Source organism: Dipodomys spectabilis, unplaced genomic scaffold (assembly GCF_019054845.1).
Source record: "Dipodomys spectabilis isolate Male_0828 unplaced genomic scaffold, ASM1905484v1 ptg000187l, whole genome shotgun sequence".
Classification (NCBI taxonomy): domain Eukaryota; kingdom Metazoa; phylum Chordata; class Mammalia; order Rodentia; family Heteromyidae; genus Dipodomys; species Dipodomys spectabilis.
This window is the reverse complement of record NW_024870864.1, coordinates 2,216,979-2,232,244: the sequence shown is the minus strand read 5'-3', so window position 1 is coordinate 2,232,244 and position 15,266 is coordinate 2,216,979.

Sequence of the window (15,266 nt, the reverse complement as noted above, 5' to 3'; positions counted from 1 at the left end):
CAATGTAGCCACCAGCTAAATGAACTAATCAAGGATATGCCCAGAGATGCGTCTCCACAGGTCTCTGATTTGTAAATGCCCATCTGCCCAGCACAAAAAGAAGCTCACCTCTAACTAAGCAGACTGTGAGAAAATACAGCTGGATGGATGGAGGGTGTTCCTGGCAGCGTTATTCAAGATATCAGAAATAGTCTCAAAGGCTACCACTAAGTCATGGTGGAATAAATATCTCATGTAACAAGCTTGGCCATCAAACAAAGAAAACAGGATGAAAATGTCTCTTTTGACCTGAGAGATCCTCATGATACATTAATAGGGGCAGGTAATAGACTACAGAACAGTGGATGGGATGAGGCTCATCCCCAGGTGGAATCATGGGTAATTTTCAATTCTCTTGTTCACCTGTGCATCATCATTTCTGTGCATTGAACATGTGTTACTTGTGCTTAAAGAAGTGGGTGCGTTTCCATGACAACTCCACCTCACTGAGAGCCCTAATAAAAGAGGCTGACTTGGTGGCTCCTGAAGCCCAAAGGTCAGCCTAAGACACTAGTTAAGTACTGGTTTGTGTGGTGAGTGACAGCCACAGACACTCTGGGTTGCCCTGGTAAAGTTGGAAGTAGAGAGGTTACTGAAGTTTGAGTCAGGGCTAGGCTGGCAGAAGACTGACTTTTTACTCTTGCTATTGTTGCCTCCACAATTTTCTCAGGGCTGCACAGGTCATGGAAGACATAGTTTTAATAATGAGGTGCACACCAGAAACAGGATATCATCAAAGGATGATTCAGAGATGAGGATCAGGACTGCAGTGAGAAATGGGTTGGGAGAACCCTAACACTAGTCTAGTGGGAGCAGACTGTGGCCCACAGAGTACCCATACCTCCCCTAGAGGTCCAACCCTAGTATATGGAGAGATGCCCCTGTTCACTGTGCTCCTGTTGAAACCTAACGTTAGGTTGTGCCCACCTCACCCCTGCTCCACAGCCTTCCAACCAGATTATTCACTTGAAACTCTGCCCCTCCCCCGCCCCCAGCCAATCATCTGTGCTCGAGTCCTGCCCCATTCCAGGCTTCCATTAGAAAGACTGATATACTCTGCTGGGTGCCAGGGACTCATGCCTGTAATCCTAGCTACTCAAGAGGCTGAGAACTGAGGATAGCAGTTCAAAGCCAGCCTAGCAGAAAAGTCTGGGAGACTCTTATCTCCAATTAATCACCAAAAAGTCAAAAGTGAAGCTATGGTTCAAGTGGTAGAGTGCTAGCTTGAGAAAAAAAAAATAGCTAAAGGATTGTGCCCAGATCCTGAGTTAAAGCCCCAGTTCCTACACAAAAAAAGAAAACAGGCTGGTATCTCTAAGGACTCTGATCCTGTCTCTTCTCCTCTAGTTACAGCTGTTAAAAACAATTACTCCATTAGATTACTTTTTAACTTCCATCATTACTGAATTGGAAACAACCCTTGCCCAGCCCTGTGTAAACCACCTGACATTGAGGATTTTTTTTTTCCTGACTTGGATGCTAATGGTATGGAAATTAGGCCCCAGACACAGGCGGTGGGTGGAGTGGGGGTGGGGAGGACTGAAATCCTTAAGGACCTAGAAATAAGCAGATCCTTCATCCTCCCACTCTCTTTCCTCAATTATCATAATTAAGCCAATCATGGACTGGCTGCTATTGTTTTCATAAATGTCTAATAAAAACATTGGGCTTTGAAGTTAAGATTTCTCCAAGAAAACTAAAACTATGCCAAGTCTCTTCTTCAGCCTGGAGGCATAGGAAAGCTGATGAAGCTGTGGAATCCATTCCCCTTATGACAGGTGGAAGTATGGAAGATGGGACTTTTCCTGAGTCAGTGTCCAGGCCAGGAGCCAACACCCAGGTTTCCTTCCCAAGCAGGATTCTGAAAGGACAATCCATGGTCACATTGGCTGGTCAGCTCTGCCCCCTCTGCCCCAACCCATCTGGGAGAGCAGGTGAGGGTAGACCTGGCACAGGGCAGAGAAAGGAATAGAACTGTTGCTATAATTAAATGCTTACCTTAGCAACAGTTGGGCAACAGCATCTCACACAAAGCTTATTTTATGATAAAGAGGTGTCATATATAATTTGCTGAATACTGTGCTGAAAGTGACAAACAATTATCTGTGGACACCATTACAACACTGTAAAATTGAAAAATGCTGTCTTAAATCTAAGATTATCTATCTATATCTATATCTAGATATAGATATCTATATATATGCATTTGCCAGTCCTGGAGCTTGAATTCAGGGCCTGGGCACTGTCCCTGAGCTGCTTTTTGCTCAAGGTTAGCACTCTACCACTTGAGCCTCAGCGCTACTTCTGGCTTTTTCTGTGTATGTGGTCAAACCCAGGGCCTCATGGATGCAAGGCAAATGCTCCACCACTGAGCCATATTCCCAGCCCAAATCTAGGATATTCTTTAGCTGGAATGCCTGAATGCAAATCTGAATCAGGAGTAGATGAGATAAGTTGGATGCTATCACACAACCCTATAGTCCCAGCTATTTGGAACGTTGGAGCAGAAAGACATTTTGGACCCAGGAATTAGAGACAACATGCAAGATAAAACAAACAAACAAAGAGTCTGTGCATGCTGAGAGACAGCCTGAGAGGAGGGGTGTCATGAGGTAGGATGGAGAGGAAGAGGCTCGTTGCTGTACAGCCTGTGCCTGGAGCATTTTATGAGTCTGACAAAGTAGTAAATTTAGGGTAAGGCCCAAGGAGAGACTGCAGGTGAAGTATGTGAGAGTTTTAGCAAGGTACTGAGAATCCTTCATGATGGTGACTGCAGACCAGGTATGGCTTCAGTATGGCTACTGAGCTTGGGCCTGAAGGCAGCAGGTATGCTTTGTCAGGAATTGTCAGAGTTGGGTGGGTGGACTGCAGGTAGATGCAGATGGCTCTACTCTGGTCCCCCATGGTAGGTGAGCGTCTAGAAGCAGCAGCCTTAGTACTAAATGAATTCTTCCAGAAAGACTGCTGTAGGAAGGCTTCAAGTCAGCTAAACCCTCAGGCGCTCCACCCTCTTCATGGCCAGGTGTGTTCCCCCAGGACCAGAGGGTCACCATTTCCTTAAGACTTGCTGTTCTCTGTGCCGCAGGAGAGGACAGTACCTTCCTGCCTAAGCCAGACCTCAAGCTTATTGACCTGCAAGTAGTACTGTACCTCATCACCCAGAGCCTCATCTCTGCCCTCACTCCATAGTCAGGAGAGGGTTTGACTCAAGTTCAGGGGCTGGGTCGCATCTGACACTTACATCAGCCCCTTACCCCTGCCCCCTCCCTGGCCACTGTTAGAAAAGAACATGAGTCTGGTTTGCAGGGCCTCAAGATTGAGGGGCCTATTGCTATCTAGTAGCATCACAGAAGCTCTTCCTCGCCTCCCCCCTCCCCCAGCCTTACTTTGAAGATAATGGGCAACTATTGGTGATAAACCACTGGTCCTATTCTAATACTACTAATTTTCTGTTGCTATAACAAATATCCTGAGGCTGTGTAAGTTGAAAAGAAAAGACTTACTTAGCTTAGAGTCTGGAAGTCCGAGAGCATGGTTTGAACTTCTGCTTAGCTCTAATCAGAGTCTCATAGCACGTTGTCTCATGACATTGGAAACACCTACATAAGAGAGCATATGGACAGACAGGAAGCCAGAAAATGGTGAGCAGTCTTTCTCCTTTATAATAGCTCTCTTTCTCAAAAGAACCAACTCACTTCAGGAAGCCAACATGGATCCCTTCAGAGGACTATGCCCTCAATAACCTCATGGCCTTTCACAAGGCCTCACTTGTAATTAGTCCACACCCTCAACATGGTGGTAGAAGCTTGGGAACAATGCTTCTAGCATATGAACTCTAGAGAAACAAACTCAAACCTATCCAAACCATAGCAACATCTTTAATCCTGTCTCTTCCCATCAACACAAGTACAAGGAGCCAGGCACTGGTGGGTCTTGCCTGTAATCCTAGCTACTCATGAGGCTGAGATCTGAGGATCGTGGTTCAAAGCCAACCACACAGAAAAGTCCTTGAGACTTGTATCTCCAATTAACCACCCCAAAACCGGAAGTGGAGCTGTGGCTCAAAGTGGTAGAGCACTAACCTTGAGTACAAAAGCTCAAGGATAGCACTCAAGCCCTGAGTCAAGCCCCAAGTCTGACCTCTCCCCTGCAAAAAAAAAGTGCAAAGAAAGGTTATTTGCTGGCACCTCCAGAGATGCCATTCATCTGTTTTGTCCTGACAACCCAGGAAGGTCATGAAAATAGCATCTTCCAGACATTTGGGTATGCCATCTGACATCCTCCTACCAACCAAAATTTCTCCTGGCTGTGTCCTACACACCCTTAGGGAGCCAGATCTTCCATTGTAGCTTGCTGTGTTAGCTGGAAGTCAGGGTAGGTAAATGCTGCAGATGAGCCCACCTAGCAATAGTGACGAGATTGGGTTGTATGCTACCAGCTGGGTTGAAAAATGAGACTCCAAAGGCTGCTGGGAAGATTCTGGTGGCACTGTCTGCCCCTGATCAGAGCCTGTCTCTCTTCAGCACCTAGAAACTATCTCTTCAAAATAGCTGACTGCATTGAACCATGGGGAAGGGTGCACAGCCTGCCCTGCCGACAAAATAGGATCCAAAGGATCCTGGCTGACTGCAATGGTGGCCTCAAACCCACAGCCCAGCACGGAGGCTGAGAATTGTAATGGTTCACCCACAGGTTCCTAGATTGCTGTTTGTGGAGACAAAGAGACCCAAATGGGCTAGCTGACCACAAGTCAATAATGTGGTAAGACACCTAAGATGCCTTCATAATACTAGATGGTCAAGAGGTCAAAGATCTGGCAGTGGCTTGAGAGCCATTGTTCTGTGCCTCTCAGCAACCTGAAACTTGGACTCCCTAAAGAGACAGCTATGAACAGATTAACTGAGGCAGAGCACAGGCTGGCATCCAGGCAGGACCAAGGGTACCTCAGCCCTGTGCTGAGGATAGAGGCCACTCCAATGCCCAGTAGGGGGGACAAACAAGTCAGAGAAAAGATCACACTAAAGGGACCAAGAAGTGTGAATCCGCTCTGTTCTTCTGCCCCTTCCACACCCATATTCTATCCCTTTTAGACCTGGTTATCTCATCTGCTCATCCACTTTCCAGAAGCATTTCCCCTTCCTAGCAGCTGAGAAGGGGGGGTCAAGTGTTAGGCTCCCCATGGGAGAGGACATAGGCGCCTGGCCCCAGAGGTCCCTGACATTCCTGCACCCCTTGCAGCAGGACCCCTCACGGGCACATCTGCATGGTGCATGTCTCAGGAAGCAGGTACCTTTTGCTGGAAGGAATCAGACACTTGCATTCCTGAGCTTCTTTGAGAGAGAAGGCTTTTCTTCCATTTCATGAGGGATGCTGTTTCACACAGGGGTCTCACTGTGTGCTTACCCCACACAGAATGCCTGTTCATTGAAAACGTAAAATGCAGGCATGTTTCCCTGTGAGTGACAAGTTGGATGGATTAAGTGATCCTCTGTGTCCCCCAAACACAAGGGAGTGACATTAAAGCTGTGGGAAGGGCTTCTGGGTTGCATCCTCTTACCTAAAGAAATGCCAGCTATTGAGAACCAGAGACAGCGGCTTAGCTATTAAGCACCACCCCCATTACCTTTTCTTCTTGATAATATGCATCTCCCCCACACCCTCAGTTTAGAGGACTATTTTTAGGGGCCTGAAAGGGAACTGTCACAGAAGTGAGACCTTGCTGCTCAGATAGCAAGACAGGAGGCAAGAGCAGAGAAGCACTTGCATAAAGGTAAGGGAGCAGCCTGGGCTACTCATCAGAATCACAGATGCTGTGTTGCACTCTAAAAGCCTCAAATGAGAAACTCTATAGATGGGGTTCGGATGTTTGTGAGTTCTGGTGGGATAGGAAGACGGAGAGCCAGGGAATCTTGGGCCCTGTGCCATATGAACAGCCCCAATCCTGGCAAGGTAGCCCTACTTTCCACAGTCCTGAAGTTTCTGTGCAGGGTGAGGGAGGAGCTGTCACAACTCCATTCCTGCCAGTGGCCATCTGTGCCCCTGCCTTCTCCAGCCACCAATAGGTAGACAGCCCTGACCTTAAGATTAAGGCTAGGACTGTAGGTGCTCAGCACCCACAGTGTAGGGATGACACAGGAAGAAAGTGTGTTCTGGGAGGAGTGCCCCTGTGTCCCAGCTGCTCTCAGAGAGAATACAGGGCATTAAGCAGTCAGATGGCAAAGGGATTCAGACTTTAGGTAGCCCCAAACTCCTGGGTCACTTTCTCCCACTCTAATCTGGTCTTGTGGTCTTCCCCTACTGTATGTATGCATGTATGTGTGTATGTGTGTTGCTAGCGAAATGAGCTCCCTTCCCATAGCTTAGTATACTCTTTCCCCTCTCCACAGCTTAGTGTGCTCCCTCCTAGGCAACACTAGGCCCATGTAGTAAAGGCAGTAAATAATCAGCCTCCAGCCCCCTTTACCTTGGGATGGCACTTCTCTGGGGAAGCTACCACCAAATAAGGCAACAGAAGCCCCTTAGAGTGACCTTCAGGTCTGGGCAGTGGCAGGACCCCTTATCTACTGTTCAGACAGCAGCCATAAATCCCAGTCCGCCATGATGAAGCCCGTGGCCCTCATGTCCACACCAGTCTCTCCACCTCCTAGCCCCTTCGAGCCCCTCCTAAACCTTCTAGGTTCTATAGGTCACCCCAGACAATAGCTGGTGCTTCTTCTCACTTTTCCCTTGTGAGAAGGGGTCTTGCCGGCCCTTTTCCTGGCAATAAACCTTTCTTTTTTCTCTGTACCTGGTTATCTGCATGGTTCTCTGGCAAAGTCTAATAATCTATCACGTGTATATGTATGTATGTTGGTACTGGGGCTTAAAATCAGGGCCTTACGCTCTCGCTTGGCTTTTTCACTCCAGGCTGTTGCTCTACCACTTGCGCCACACTTCCACTTGCAGCTTTTTGATGGTTGATTGGTGATAGGAGTCCCATGGATTTTTCTTTCCCTGGCTGACTTCGAGCCCTGATCTTTACATCTCAGCCTCTATGAAACTAGGATTATAGATGTGAGCCACCAGCACTCATCTCCTCTTAATCTGGCCATTAGGTTTCTAGTTTTGTAGCAGGAGTTCAGCCAGAGGCCCAACTCCAGGGGTTCCACGTCAGGTCTGGCCACTTGCTCCAATGCTTAAAATAAAAAGACAGGTAGTGGTGACGGTCAGAGAAAAGACACATGTCATTATATGACATGGGCACACAGCAGGAAGAGACAAAATAAACATTCTAGCCTATATTCCCTGTAAAGACATGCACTTGAGCTTTCTTCTTGAGCTTTCTTCTTTTCAATTCTTTTCTCTTCTTTTTTTATGGTACTGGTGTTAGAATTCAAAGCCCCATGTTTACTATGTAGCTCAAGTTATCTTAGAAGTAGCTATGTGGTTTAGGCTAGCCTCAAACTCTCCATTCTCCTGCCTGCCTCAGCCTCCCAAGTGCTGGAATTACAAGTCTTTGCTGCCTGCTGGGTGCATCAGGTTAAGAGTTAAATAAAGGAAGAATTGGAGCATATGTATAATTAGTCTCAAGCAAGGTTTGTCCCAGTTGATGATTGTCTCAGTTCTGGTTTACTGAGGGGTTCCAGATAAATTATCAGTTATCACTTGAGTGGAGATGACTGCTCTGGTGCCTGGGTGGCCCTCCTCCTTATAGGCAATTGTCCCCACTTGTGGGTGTGGTCTGTCCTGTGAGGATCTACTATTCTTTTCTTGAGGTTATTTAGATTCCTGTCTTAAAGATGTCATCATTTAGCCCTGTCCTTTCTGGAAACCAAGATACGAGAGGGGAAGACTCAGAATAAAGGGAACAACTAAAAATTGGAAGCAGAAAGGTCAAGCTTTTTATGTTGTTTCTGGTTAACTCATGGGCCTAAGTAAAGGAGGCAGTGCTTGATAGTAAGAGCAGTTTTTAAGTAACTGTTATAATTTGTGATTATTTCATGAGGAAAAATGGCTCTTGGAAGTCCAGTCATCATATCCTTATACCAGGTTGTAGAATGATTGGAAGAGGTTAGCATCCACTCATGGCTCAGGTAACTTTCTTTAAACATTTTTCTTAGATGTTCCCAGACCTTGAACCTTTGGTATCCTCAACCAGCACTTGATCATCAGGCCACATGTAGTTACAGGTGGTCTGAGACACATGGTCTCAGCAAGGCGGGGAGCATAAACATTACAGGGACCCACACAATTCATGCTTTCTCTTTCCCTCTTGTTCTTTATTCTTCAGTGCTCAGGGTAGTACAACATGTCCTGCTTGAGTAGATAGATGATCTCAGTGTGGAGGAGTAGGAGCCCTGAGTTCCTGCCCTGGGATCTGCTGCTACCAGCCACAGCTCTGCATGTACATCCTTGCAAGGCCACTTCCTCCACACAGCCTGGGGTCAGGGCAGGCTTCTTTTGTGTCCCCTTGCTCTCATTCTTTGTTTCTGGTCATAATCTGAAATATGGGAGCTGATATTTTTGCTTCCTGTATGAATTTCCACTAAAAGAACTGAGTGAGAATCCTTTCCTTCCTTCCTTCCCTTCCTCCTTCCTTCCTTCCTCTCTTTTCTTTCTTTCTCTTCCTCGCTCCCTCCTTCCTTCCTTCTTTCCTTCCTTCCTTTTTTTTTTTTTTTTTTTGGGTCCGGTCTTGGGGCCTGAACTCTGGACCTGGGCGCTGTCCCTCAGCTCTTCAGCTCAAGGCTAGCACTCTACCACTTGAGCCACAGCGCCACTTTTGGCTTTTTTCTTTTTGCTTATGTGGTGCTGAGGAATTGAACCCAGGGCCTCAGGCATGCAAGGCAAACGCTCTACCACTGAGCCACCTTCCCAGCCCAGCCTTCCTTCCTTTCTTCCGTCCTTCCTCCCTCCCTCCCTCCCTTCCTCCCCCCTTCTTTCCTGGTACTAGAGCTTGAATATAGGGCCTCGTGCTCTCACTCAGTCTTTCTCTCAAGGTTGTCACTCTACCACTTGAGCCACAGCTCCACTTCCAGCCTTTTTTTTTTTTTTGTCAGTTGTGAGGCTTGAACTCTGGGCCTGAGCACTGCCCCTCAGCTCTTCAGCTCAAGGTGAGCACTCTACCACTTGAGCCACAGGACCACTTCCAGTTTTCTGGTGGTTAATTGGAGATAAGAGTCTCACAGACTTTCCTGCCTGAGCTGGTTTTGAACCCTGATCCTCAGATGTCAGCCTCCTGAGTAGCTAGGATTACAAGCATGAGCCACCAACGCCCGGCCACTCCAGCTTTTTGTTGGGTGATGGGAGATAAGAGTCTCATGGACTTTTCTTTGCAGGCAAATCATGATCCTCAGGTCTGTCTCCTGAGTAGCTAGGAATATAGGTATGAGCGATAGTACCCAGTTCCATCTCCTCCCTCTCATACACACACACACACACACACACACACACACACACACACACACACACATATCGAGGACTGAACACAAATTTAATGCTTGCTAGGCAAGTGGTCTAACCATTGATCTATATCCCAGCCCTGTGTGAGAGTGTCTGACTAGTGGCTTGGGGGTGAGAGGGGGTAATTGCCACAGAGGAAGGGGAAGCTCCATGCTAAATATCAATATGAATCATCACAGTTCTCAACCCCCTTCCCCCATCTTCTGTGGAGGAGACTTTCTCCTGGCTCTGTCCCTCAGTCATAACAAAACAACTGAGAGTAGAATCTTTATAAACACAGAAATGTATTTCACAGAATTCTGGAAGCTGGGATTTCAAGGGGGAGGTGTTGTCATGTATGAGCTTTCTTACTGGACCTCACACTGGAAAGTGGAGAACAATAAATCTTTACTCAAAAACCTTTACTCATTATTATTGTTTGCAGTAGTATTTTACTGATTGAAATTTAAAACTCTCTTTTGAGAAGGGCCTCCACCACAAGAGAGGAGCCCTTCTAGCCTAATCACCTCTTTTCTTTTCTTTCCTTTCCTTTTCTTTCTCTTTCTGTCTCTCTCTCTTTCTCTCTCTCTCTCTCTCTCTCTCTCTCTCTCTCTCCCTTTCTTTCTTTCTTTCTTCCTTTCTTCCTTCCTTCCTTTCTTTCTTTCTTTCTTTCTTTCTTTCTTTCTTTCTTTCTTTCTTTCTTTCTTTCTTTCTTTCTTTCTTTCTTTCTTTCTTTCTTTCTTTCTTTCTTCCAGTTGTAGAACTTAAAATCAGGGCCTGGGTACTGTCCCTGAGCTTCTTCTGCTCAAGGCTAACACTTGAGCCACAGTGCCACTTCCAGCATTTTCTGTGTATGTGCTGCTGAGGAATTGAACCCAGGGCTTCGTGCATGCTTGGCAAGCACTGTACTACTAAGCCACATTCCTAGCCCCCATTCATTTGTTTTCTTTTGGTTTTGTGCGATGGCTGTATTTGAACCTGGGACCTTGAGTTCTTACCCTTCACTCATGGCTAGTGCTCTACCACTTGAGCCACGTCTCCAGTTGCAATGTTTTGCCACTTAATTAGAAATAAGCCTTTCATATTTGTCTGCCAGAGCTGGCTCTGAACATTGATCCTCTAATTTTAACCTCTTGTGTAGCTAGGATTATATGCATAAACCATCAGTGTCAGACTCCAATCACCATTTAAAAGTCCCCCCCTCTTCCTCACTTTCACATTGGCCATTAGGGATTGCAGCCAAACCACAGCAATTGTTGAGTCTTCTTCCTGTTTTAGAGCCCAGCTTTGCAACTTGCTGATAACATGCTACACGGGCTCTATTTGGGGCTAGAATTCAAGAGCCTCTGTGTGCCCTTTGCTTGCCAACTCTGGGTACTCCAAGGATGTAAGACACAGAGAGAATCAGCTTGGATCCAGATTGATCTCATGAGCAAGGTCTTTAACTGCCTCAGATGCAAAAGGAAGGTTTAGCTTTGCTGACCTCTGAGGTTGATGCCTGCCTCCACCAATCCGCTGCTGACTATCATAGATAAAATAGAAAGGGGAGCCACCTGCACATAGGAAGTATGAGTACTGGCCAGAAAGCGTCATCCTCGCTGATGAGGTGGGGCCTGGACCACCAAGGCAGAGATATGGATTTGCTACTGACAGGCTCTATGTTCTTACAGGAGGGGGTCCTCCTGGCTCTGGAGGAAGATGAGAAATCAAGAGATTGGTTTCAAAATCAAGGCTTTGGCAGAAGACCATGTGGACTAATGCCAGTGCAATAGGAGAACTGTGGTGTGATCTTCTGCAGCCTTGTGGATCAATTTCAGGATGGCCAGAGTGGCCTTGGGTGAGAAAGGCATGGGCCCAAATGAAGATCAGGCTGGCCACTGATGGCTCACACCTGTCATCCTAGCTACTCAGGAGGCTGAGATCTAAGGATCGCAGTTCAAAGCCGACTAGGCAGGAAAGTCTGTAAGGCTCTTATCTCCAATTAATCACCAAAAAGCTCCAACTGGAGCTGTAGCTCAATTGGTAGAGAGCATTGGGGGGGGGGGGGAAGCTAAGGCCCTGAACTCAAGCCCCAGGACTGGTACACATGCACACATGCACGTGCGCGCGCGTGCACGTGCACACACACACACACACACACACACACACACACTCACTCACTCACAGAAATGAAGATTGTGCTTTTGACAAGGAGATGTGAAAAAATAGGGACTATAGATGTCAGCCTAGCAGATCCTGGAGAGGAAGAGATATGGAATATGCTAGAATTAAAGGTCTAGGCTCAGTCAGGGAGGGGGGCTGGGACTATGTTGGCCAATGTGAAGCAATGGGATGGAATTTGGTGGAAAGGGATGACAGCAATCTGAGCACAAAGGAACTAGATAAGCAGGTGAGTGCAGATACCAAAGCACCAGGTGAATGCAAGTCTCAGCAGGCAGCCGGCAGCCCAGAGAAGCACAGGCAGCAGGGGCAGCAATGTAGAATCAAAGCAGGAAGAAGGAGGCCTGGGCTTTGGGGCATGTTGGGAGCTCAGAGCCTCAGGATCTTGGCATCAACCATGGAGGTAGAGGCTTCCAGCATCAGTCAATGATCCAGGTTCCACCAAACTCATTTCCTTACACCATGGTCCAACAGGGCTCTTCCTGGGTGAGAAGACATCAGGCTCCCTAGGGGTTCCCCTTTCAGAGTGGCTTGGGCTTCCCATCGGGGTACCACTGGGACCCACTTTGTGGCAGAAAATTCTCCAGACTCACAGCATCTGCTACATTGGGGACCACCCTTGGATCTCTGCACTTTCTAGTGAGCCCAAGGCAGTGTCATGATTGTCCTGAAGCTCAGAGGCTCACATTTTGTCCGTACTATCATGAACAGCTCATAGGTGAAGCTACCTGATCATAATACTCCCCTACTTAAAATACTATACGGTTACTCAATGCTCTCACAATAAATTTCCGTCTTGGCTGTTTATGGTAGTATATGCCTATAATCTTACCACTTGGGAGGTTGAGGTGGAAGGATTGTGAGTTCCAGGATAACCTGGGCAATACTTTAAGACCCTGTCTGAAAATACCAAGGGTCAAGGACATAGCTTAGTGATAGAATACTTACCTTGAATTTACAATGGGCTTGATATTCAACACTGCCAAAATAAGTAAAAGTAAATATAGAAGGCCAGGCTAATGCCTATAATCCTAATTACTGAAGGGGCTGAGATCTGAGGATTGCATATCCAAGCCAGCACAGGCAGAAAAGTCCATGAGACTCTCATCTTCAAGTAGCCACTTAAAAGCTAGAAGTGGAGCTGTGGCTCAAGTGATAGAGTGCTAACCTTGAGCAAAAAAAGCTCAGAGACAGCTTCTAAACCCTGAGTTCAAATCTCAGGACACACACACACACACACACACACACACACACACACACTATATATATATATATATATATATATCTTCCCAACTATTTGGTGACCACTGCAGCCAAGACAATGCTCCGGGCTCATCAAGCCCATTTCATCTCTTTTCCCCAGATGCTGGGAAGATTGCACATCACAGCCTCCATTATAGATGGGTTGGGGCCACATGATTAATTCTATGAAGAGGCTATAAGCAGAAGTGCTTACTACTTAGCTGAGGCATAGAAAAGCTGGTGTGAGGCCTGCATTAGTCCACTTTCCAATACTGGAATAAAATACCTGAGGCTAGCTCAGCTTGGAAGCTAAGTTTGGTTCAAACAGCACAGCTCTGGCTCTGCTAAAGGTCCCCTTGGTTATGTTGATTCATGGGAGACGGCATCATAGAGTGTGGGAGTACCTGTGAGAGGAATCAACAGCACAACGGGGAGTCAGAAAGTGGAAGGGGCCAATAACAACCTAGCTTGAGCCCTATCTCTTAAGGGTCCAAATACATCTTAACATGGCCATACTAGGGACCTGTTTCTAGAACATGAACCTTTGGGGCCAAACCAGGTCTAAACCCTTACAAGGTCCCAGGTTCCTGTGCCTGCAGTGGGAACCTTGGAGTTACATGGTGAGATGGTGATGTGACAAGCTTGGGGGTATCCCCATTGGCTGGACCCCTGTATCTTGATAGAGCTGCCAAACCAACTCCTTTCCTGATACACAGCAAACAAATACACTTCAACTCCCGTGAAGGATAGCAGTATACACCATTCCAAATTTGCCACTAGGATATAAAGATCATCTCAAGCTAAAGGCAACTTGAAGAATAACAGATACCAGAAGGGAATTCTAATCTCCCCTCTTTGCTCCTGAAACAACAGATAAAACTTGCCAGTGAAAGATGTCCTCTTCATACCAGAGAAAAGGAACATTCTTCAAGAAGGGATTAGAGCCAGAAGAATTCTCCACAAACAGACCTTGTTAAAATGCTTCTTATCTTCCTTTGCCTCTCCACATAACTTAGTCTATTTTCTACAATTGCCTCTTTCTGTTCAAGGTAATACAAAACATGGACATTTTGGTGGCTCTTTGTTTCCTTTCAAAGGCTCTCGTGTCATGTAAAACATTCAATTCACATGCTTTACTCCTGCTCAGCTATCCTATATCAACCTAATTCTTCAGACAATTTGAGGAGTCTAATTCTTAAGACCCTACACAGGGAGGAAGATTTTCCTCTTCTGCACCTGCTAGCATCAGAGGTTGACCAGAGTGAAAAATGAATCCTTACTGGATTAAGGCACTGAGGCCTGGAGTTAACTTATTGAAACATTATCCACACTATACTAACCACAGACACTATTAGGAGCATTCTAGGTTTCTTTACAGGCTAGTCAGAATCTGGCATCAGCTGTGTCCAGTGAACCCTGTCACACCTCCTCAACCCCTCAACATAGGCACATGGCGGACGTCTCTGTCCCCAGTGTGCCACAGGCCTTCTCCACAGAGGGACATGCTCTTCTAATCTGACCTAAGTGCCCTCCCATAGTTTTCCACCAGCTAAGCCGCCAGCTGCTTAACCAAGGCTTGGGCCCCCAGGGCACCTGAATACCTATCTGCTTGGCTGCATCTCTCCTTGGCTGGTATACTTATGTTTCTGCCCATTGTTCTAGTTGACCATGTGTTTCTGGGCAGCTCACATTCTCAGAGCAGGCTGGACAGGATATAGCTCAGGCCAGGTGCTACATATGAAGAACTTGCTTGAGACAGGACCATCAGGAGGGGTATATGTATGTATGTAATGCCTGAGATAAATCAACTTACAAAGAAGAAAAGTTTGTTTTGGCCCTAAATTTGGAAGGTTTTAGTCCACTAGCATCTGATCATGTTGCTTTTGGTTATGTGGCTGCACATCTGAGTACTAGTATGAAGTAGAAGCTGCCACTCACATCATGGTGGCCAGAAAGCAAAGACAGAGAAAGAGGAGGGACTGGAATATCAATATCCCCTTCTGAGGCATGCCCTCCTCCCCTAATTCCCACCTCTTATAAGTTCTACCACTTTCCAGTGGCACCATGAACTGGAGAACAAACCTTCAACATGTAGTCTCCAGTCTTATCTTCAGACAAAGCCAAAAAGCTCCAGTGCAAAGCCTCTCATTTCAGGATCCCAAGAGACTTCCTCAGCCTCTTCCCCAGGGCACCTCCTATGAGCTGATCCTTTTCCCCTCTGACAAACAGGGAAGAGTCAGTAGTATCTCTCTACCTTAGGCTCTGATCTGCCTCCCCCATTCTAAGGCCTCAAGCTGTTTCTATGCCAACAACTTTATGGACCTGCTATACTGGGAAACTAGGTGATAAGCTGGGATGCTCACCTCTCCTATCCAGTCTCAGACTAAGGGATGCAGGGAAGGAAGCAG